The sequence below is a fragment of the Meriones unguiculatus genome, chromosome 11 (assembly GCF_030254825.1).
Source record: "Meriones unguiculatus strain TT.TT164.6M chromosome 11, Bangor_MerUng_6.1, whole genome shotgun sequence".
NCBI lineage: Eukaryota > Metazoa > Chordata > Mammalia > Rodentia > Muridae > Meriones > Meriones unguiculatus.
Genome location: NC_083359.1, coordinates 89897624 through 89905185, shown reverse-complemented (window position 1 = coordinate 89905185; position 7562 = coordinate 89897624).

Below are 7562 nucleotides of genomic sequence, written 5' to 3'. Positions count from 1 at the left end.
TAAATAATATCTCTTAGAATAACATGCTAAGCTATAATTTCTAATCCCCTTAAAAAGAATGCTACTGATGGCCAAGACTATTTTGCCATAAACTTTGGCCAATGCCTTTTAGCAAAGGGGTTTTAAAATGCTCTGACTTACTTGATTTTTCAGTACATTTGTGATCTGTCTTTCTATGCAAGGTGAACAGCATAGGACATAAAATGAAACTGAACTTTTCTGTAAAGATAGTGAAAGGAGTAAGCAAGCTCAAATCCATACAAACACAGGACAGTTTCAACTGGAGACTGAAATTCATCATTTGCAATTGAAATGGATTTTGTGATAAACCCTAAATTCCCAGACGAAAAGTGATTAGCGTGAGACACAATGTGGGACCTAAAAGATTCAAGACAGAAGAAATTAGAGAGTGACAGATGTCTCAGGTGAGAACTGCTTGCTCTAACAGCAGAGAGTCAGTGCAGAGACCGTGCGATATAGGCTGTGGGAAGTGAATGGAAGTTTCCATGTATGAGGAATAGCATGGGTTTAAAAAAATGCACGCAGAAGACTTTGTAAGCCAGTGAGAACAATGACCCATGTGGAGGGGGAATTTTGCTATAGACACCATTGCGTGACTGGCACCCTACTTACCAGAGCAGACCTGGCAGCAGGTAGATGTCATCATCAAACCTCGAAGTGTGTTTTTCAGTCTATCTTGCCTACCGTTTTGTTTCAGTTTTAGGGTTCTGAGTCCTTTCTTTGAGCTATGTATTGACAAGCAGAGATGTGACACAGTGGGAGTCATTCTAAGCATAGGTCATTGTACCTAACCTCTGAACTACACTTCGATCAATCTTACTCTGAAATATATATAAATATAAATAAATATATATATGTATTTATATTTATATATGTGATATATATATATGTACAGGATATAATCTTGCCTTCCCTTCTTGGTATTCATATGTAAGTGTCTCTCTCTCTTACTCTAGATTGAGGAAATTTCACTGTAATATTTATTTAATCGTTACAGTTTTAGTCCTATTTAACATGCACATACCTCCTGATAGGCTGTTTACTTAAATCTTATAGTGATGCCACCATTTTATTTTCATGTAGATATTTTTTCTTTTGTGCTGTCATTCACGTATTTGTCATTGTGACAGTGACATAAATGAATTAGGGAAGAAGGACTTATCTTGGCTCACAGTTTGAAAGGTTCCAGTCTGTGGCATCTGGGCTCCATGGGAGGAACTGAGGTGTGGCAGAGCACCATGGTGGCAGGAGTATGCGAAGAAGGAGGCTACTCACCCGATGACAGCCAAGACACAGTCATGGAAGACACTTCCTGAGCCACTGGACTTCCGTATTTGTCCCTTAGTATTCCATTTCAAGCCCCAGCCCATTGGGTGACTCTACTCATATCCAAACTGAGTCATTACACTTTTAGTGATTTGTCTCTCTGAATCTCAGACATATCAAAAAACGGGATGACCATTTCAGCCCTCCAAACCCTCCACCATTCATCTACTGACCTCCTCAATATTTCTTAGTCCCATCAAGTTGGCAATCAAAGTTAACCATCACACTGTTATGTATTAAAAAAAGAAAGGACAGAGGGAAGAAGAGAGGGAGTGAAGATGTGGGGATTGATTTTGAGTCTAACTCTGGGCAAAGATATTTTCTTCTCAAGGTCTATGAGGAAGAAGTAGGGAAGAGAGCAGTATGAAGCATCACAAAGCCATAGAACAATGGGCCTGCTTAACATATGATCTGAGATGTGACATGTGGGACTTATGGGGATGATTAATGTGTGAGAGCGAGAAGTGGCAGTAATTAGGCTGCTTGTGATTCCCAAGAGGCAGGGAGGCTAGGTGTGTTCCAGTCAGCCTTGTTTGTTTAGGCCTACCTATCTAGGGGAAGGGGAGAGTTATTTTCTCTGCCTACGTGACACGTACCCTTTCAAAGTTTTTTCTCTGTACATTTCTCCACTGACTCTCATTAAGATTTTATAAGTAACCTGAGCAGTCATTGTGCTGATGAAAAGACTGAGGCCCAATAAGGTTGAGTCTGGGTCTCAGTCTCACACCAAGAGGAAATGGAAGAGAAAACAAGAGACGGACTCCCAATCTCTTTTTTTTTAATCTTTTTTTTAATTACAATTTATTCACTTTGTATCCTCCCCCCAGCTTCCTCCCTCCTCCCTTCCCAATCTCACCTTCCCTCCCCCTTATTCACGAATTCCCCTCCCCGAGTCCACTGATAGGGGAAGTGTTCTTCTCCTTCCTTCTGGTCCTAATCTATCAGGTCTCAAAAGGAGTGGCTGCATTGTCTTCATCTGTGGCCTGGTAAGGCTGCTCCCCCTCTTAGGGGAAAGTGACCAAAGAACCGACACTGAGTTCATGTCAGAGACAGTCCCTTTTCCCATTACTAGGTAACCCATGGGCTACATCTGTGCAGGGGTTCTAGGTTATCTCCCTGAATGGTCCTTGGTTAGAGTATCAGTCTCAGAAAAGACCCAGATTTTTTTGGTTATGTTGTTCTCCTTGTGGAGCTCCTTTCCTCTCCAGGTCTTACTATCTCCCCCTTCTTTTATTATAAGATTCCCTGTACTCTGCCCAAAGTTTGGCTATGAGTCTCAGCATCTTCTTTGATACTCTGCTGGGTAGAGTCTTTCAGAGGCTCTCTGTGATAGGCTCCTGTCCTGTTCCCTGTTTTCTCCCTCCTTCAATGTCCATCTTCTTTGCCTTTCTGAATGAGGATTGAGCATCTTACCCAGGGTCCTCCATGATTAGCTTCCTTAAGTGTACAAATTTTAGTATGTTTATCCTATATTATATGTCTAATAATCCACTTATGAGTGAGTATATACCCCATGTGTCTTTCTGCTTCTGGGATACCTCACTCAGGATGATCTTTTCCAGTTCCCACTATTTGCCTGCAAATTTCATGATTTCCTTGTTTTTTATTGCTGATGTACCATTGTGTAGATGTACCAGAATTTCTGTATCCATTCCTCAACTGAGGGGCATCTGGGTTGTTTCCAGCTTCTGGTTATTACAAATAAAGCTGCTACAAACATGATTGAGCAAATGTCCTTGTTATATACTTGAGCATCTTTTGAATATATGCCTAGCAGTGGGATAGCTTCAGAACTCAAGAAGTTAAACAGCAACAAATCAATTAATCCAATTAAAAAATGGGGTACAGAGCTAAACAGAGAATTCTCAATAGAGGACTATCGAATGGCAGAGAAATCCTTAAAGAAATGCTCAACATCCTTAGTCATCAGGGAAATGCAAATCAAAGCCACCCTGAGATTTCACCTTACACCTATCAGAATGGCTAAGATCAAAAACTCAAGTGACAACACATGCTGAAGAGGATGTGAAGCAAGGGGAGCCCTACCCCATTGCTGGTGGGAATGTAAACTTGTACAACCACTTTGGAAATCAATCTGGCGCTTTCTCACACAATTAGGACTCCAGTCTCTTAAGCCAATGAAGGAAAGGCCGTGAGAGGGAAGCTGAGAGCGTCCAGTTGCATGAGAACAATCTCACATCTTATCAAGGTTTCCCCAGTTGCCTATGCATGCTCTTTCCAGGTTTCAGAGCCGCCACTTGTAGCTGTCCTCCAGCCACAGAGCTGGGTTGAAGCCCACACCACACTGCTCTAGCACGTTGTATGCCCAAAAAGGACGGCATCCAGGCTGACACAAAGAGGCAGGATCAGATCTTCTGTGCATGGATGTGACAAGACTGAAGAGGATTCACACAGACACAATCTGTCTCTGGAGATCATTAGAAAACAGAGCAGGGGGCCTTTGATACAGCTCTCTCTTTGTTTCAAATGTGGCTGCTTAAATTTGAATTGAATGTGTTTGGGGATTTTCTACAAAGGGAGTCACTTGGAAGACTGCCTGTTCTTGTTATCAGTCATGTTTTATTATTGAGAGGAGGAAGGCCCATAGGAGCTTCAGAGCCCAGGCACAGGTTTTTTAAAAAAAAAAAGAAAGAAGAGAAAATCACCAAAATAAAACAAAACAGTAATCAAGAATAAAGTAAAGAGTCTGTATAAAAGAAGATAGTCCCAGACATTTTATTTTATACTTTTTGATGTTAGGGATCAAATCCAGAGCTTCTAGCACGCTAGCCAACTGTTCTACTACCGGGATACAGACCTAAGCCCTCCACAGAACTCACCCTGAAGATTGAATGAGAATGTTAATCAAAGTTTTTAATCTACTACTTCATTAAACATTTACCAGTGACTATCACATCATACATCAGAAGAGGGTGGTCAGAGTGGTATAGCCATAAATGATACAACAAGCACTAAAATAAAAATCAGAAGAATTTTTTCTCATGGTGGTTTTTCATAAGCACACAGGTAAATTATGCTAGGCCAGACATCCTTCTGTTGACTAGAAACCAAACTCTACTGCAGAGACAGAGCAACAAATGGTAAACCCAACTTTGTCTTCATAGACAGAACAAGTGGTACAGGGTACAAGCAAGAGTTGGAAAACTGAATAAAAGATGCATATACCTATCCTTGTGTTGGGGAGAGGGAAGAGGAGTCAGCTAAGCTTAAAGGGATGGAGGCCCACAGTGCTGGGAAAAATCTGCCATATATTCAAGGACAACAGACGAAAACATCTCTTGTTTTTCCAAAGCAAAGCTATATATGTGGTCTCGATTTCCTTTTCAACACTGCATTAATCAGGGTATTTAGACGGTATATATTGCATGGGTGAGCTATTTTGTTGGCTTGCTTGCAGGGAGCTGGCTAGTCTATATCCCCAACCACACAGTGACTGCCCAGCTTATGGCTCTGGCTCTCAGCAACCCCACCCTTGGCTTAGAGGGCACGGAAGATTCCTGGAGAGCCATTGATCTTCAGTCCCTGTTGAAAGGTTGGAGAAGCTGGAGTTTGAGGTGAGGGAAGGATGCAGCAGCAATGGAGTGGGTGCAGTCCCATGAAGAAGCAGAGGCAGGCAGGCCACACCGCTTTTCCTTGGACTTCTATCTGGGGGTAGGGTTTTCTCCTCTCAGCTAATATTTTCTGGAAATGCCTTCATAGACTCATCCAAGAATGCATCTCCTCAATGACTTCTGATCCATTCAAGCTGACAATCAAGATGAACTATGACAAGTTACTAAGTTAACTGTGAGGATAACAGGTACATCTCTTGAATGCTTTCATCTCTTACAAAAGTAATGATAGTTCTTGTACATAGCCAGGGTTTCTGGAAGTCAAGAAGCAACAATAGTTAGTGTGAGACATTAGTACCATTTTGCTCTGCGTAACTCTGGAAGGGAGGGTCCAGTTGAGTACCTGGTTAAAATGAGGACTGACAGTTGACTTGGATTAGTCCATACTAGTAGAAGACAGTTCTCATTATTTCTTCATCAGTCTTTTTTATTTTTTTAACCAAAGAAATCAGAAATTGGACAGGACTTAGCCAAACCTAGCAATAGGTGTTAACCCTTTGGAATGTGATTTTAATAGCCAATAGGTATGTATAATTAATGTGCAATAACTTATTATTATGCACATCTCTTTAAATTTAATAGGCCCAGTTAAGATAAGATCATTAAGCACCCAATTGAATGTTAAACACGTATATTTGGGGTTTAACGACTGTGCAGCAGATGCAGGATGGATTATGGGATTGTTAAAGGATATTAAGAAAGTTGTGACTATTTGGGGGGTATTTAATCAGGAATTTAAACAATCTGTTCTTGGGAATCTTCCCCAAATTCTAAGTAGGTGACGTTTGTTCCGGGAAAAGGGGTGTCACTGACAGCATCAAAGTTTAAATAGATCTACACTGAAGGATACCTCAATGCAACAGCCTCTAATTAGTGAGAGAAACGACAACAGCACAACAAAACCACTGAGCATCTCCAGTGACAGGTGCTGTAGACAGCGAGGCTGATGAAAGATTCTGCAATTAAAGGCTGTGCATGAAGATTAATGGCATATTATCTTAAATTAATGTAAGGTGGGTTATCAGAGATGAGTGTCTGCCTTGCAATCATCCCCCTTTTTCCTCAAATTCATTTCCAGGCCATTGGTCCTCTCTCCTGCCCTCCTACAACTGACTTTCTGTTGAGAAGTTTTTCTATTCCTGTGTTTGCCTTCTCGTGACTCACCTGCTTTGATCCTGCATTTTTTTTCTCTGTCTTTCCCTGAGCTTTCATTGCACCCTCCTCACTGTCCTTCATCTCTGCTTCTCTCTGCAAACAGTCCCACTATTTGCATCTGTGTCATTTCCTGTCCCTGACATCTCAGTAAGTCTTCCCACTCTCTGAAAATAGGAAAGTTGGATTACGAGTTATTCTATTTGGAAATAAAAATCTCACTAATTTTCAATATTCAAAGTGCCCTTATTTATTCAAATAAATAATTAAACTGTACTTTATTTTAGAATTTCTCCGTTTCTCACTTCATAGCTATTTGCTGAGCATCCACTCGGTGGCAAGCAGTAGTCTACAATACCGGTAAAATAGCATAATGAGGCAGGCAAATCTCCTTATCATTTCCATTGTAGCTGAAAGAACAGAAGATTATTACAAAAGCAAGAGTGGCAAACGGCAGTTGCTTCAGCGGAAGAAAATAGAGTGCTAAGGAGAGAAAGGGCGTGCCAGGGCAGGGCTCACTGCTTCTGAGCACTCTTGCTGACAGTAACACTTAAGCATCTCTCTGATGGGGTTTGGTGGGAAGACTAAAGGGGCCTGTCTTGAATGGAGTGAGAGAAGTAGGAGATGAAACCAGAGAGATGCGGGAAGAAGTCAAGTTAACACAGGGGTTGATTGCTAATTTAAACTGGTCACCACATGAATTCAGGAGAATTTGGGGTAGAGAGGAGACAAAAGCAAATTAAGCTTTAAAATCATCGTGCTAACTCCTGTGGAGTGGATATCCTCTGTCAAGAAAGAGAGAAAAAATATAGAAACAGGAGAGTGGGGTAGTGAGAGTTTCCAGCCACTGAGGTTCAGAGAACAGGGACTGACCGGATGCTATGAATCCTCTCAGATGGAGTCGGCAGCACTTGCTGACAGATTGTATGATACTGTGCTTCTGATACCCAATGGTTAGAAGACTGAAGTGGCCACCTACTGGGAATAAAAGTCTAGTGGGAGAAATCAACAATTCCTTTGTGGACATTTTAAATGGGCAATTGGGTGAGGCAATCAGAATTTCAGTGGAAACTTCCAGGATGAAGCTAGAAGTTTGGACATGATTTACACAGGGTGTGAGAGGCTTTACCCTGGATTGTTTGGGAAAGTGAGTGAAGGCAGAGAAGAGGGGAGGTAAGAGACCTGAGTCTGAGTACTGGGAGTGTGGTTGCAGAGTGAGGAGTAAACAGTACTGAACGCAGAAGGATTAGCTGCACTCTGAGAAGAGTGGAGAGCAGAGGGCTGAAGTGTCTGGACTGGGAAAAAGTGGTCAATGTGTCAAGTGCTTTGGATGGGATGAGTGAGATCAGAACTGAGAAATGTGTTTTGTTCCATCAGCATCACGGGTGACCTTGTCAGGAACTATTTCAGTTAAGTCCTGGGTTAAAAGAC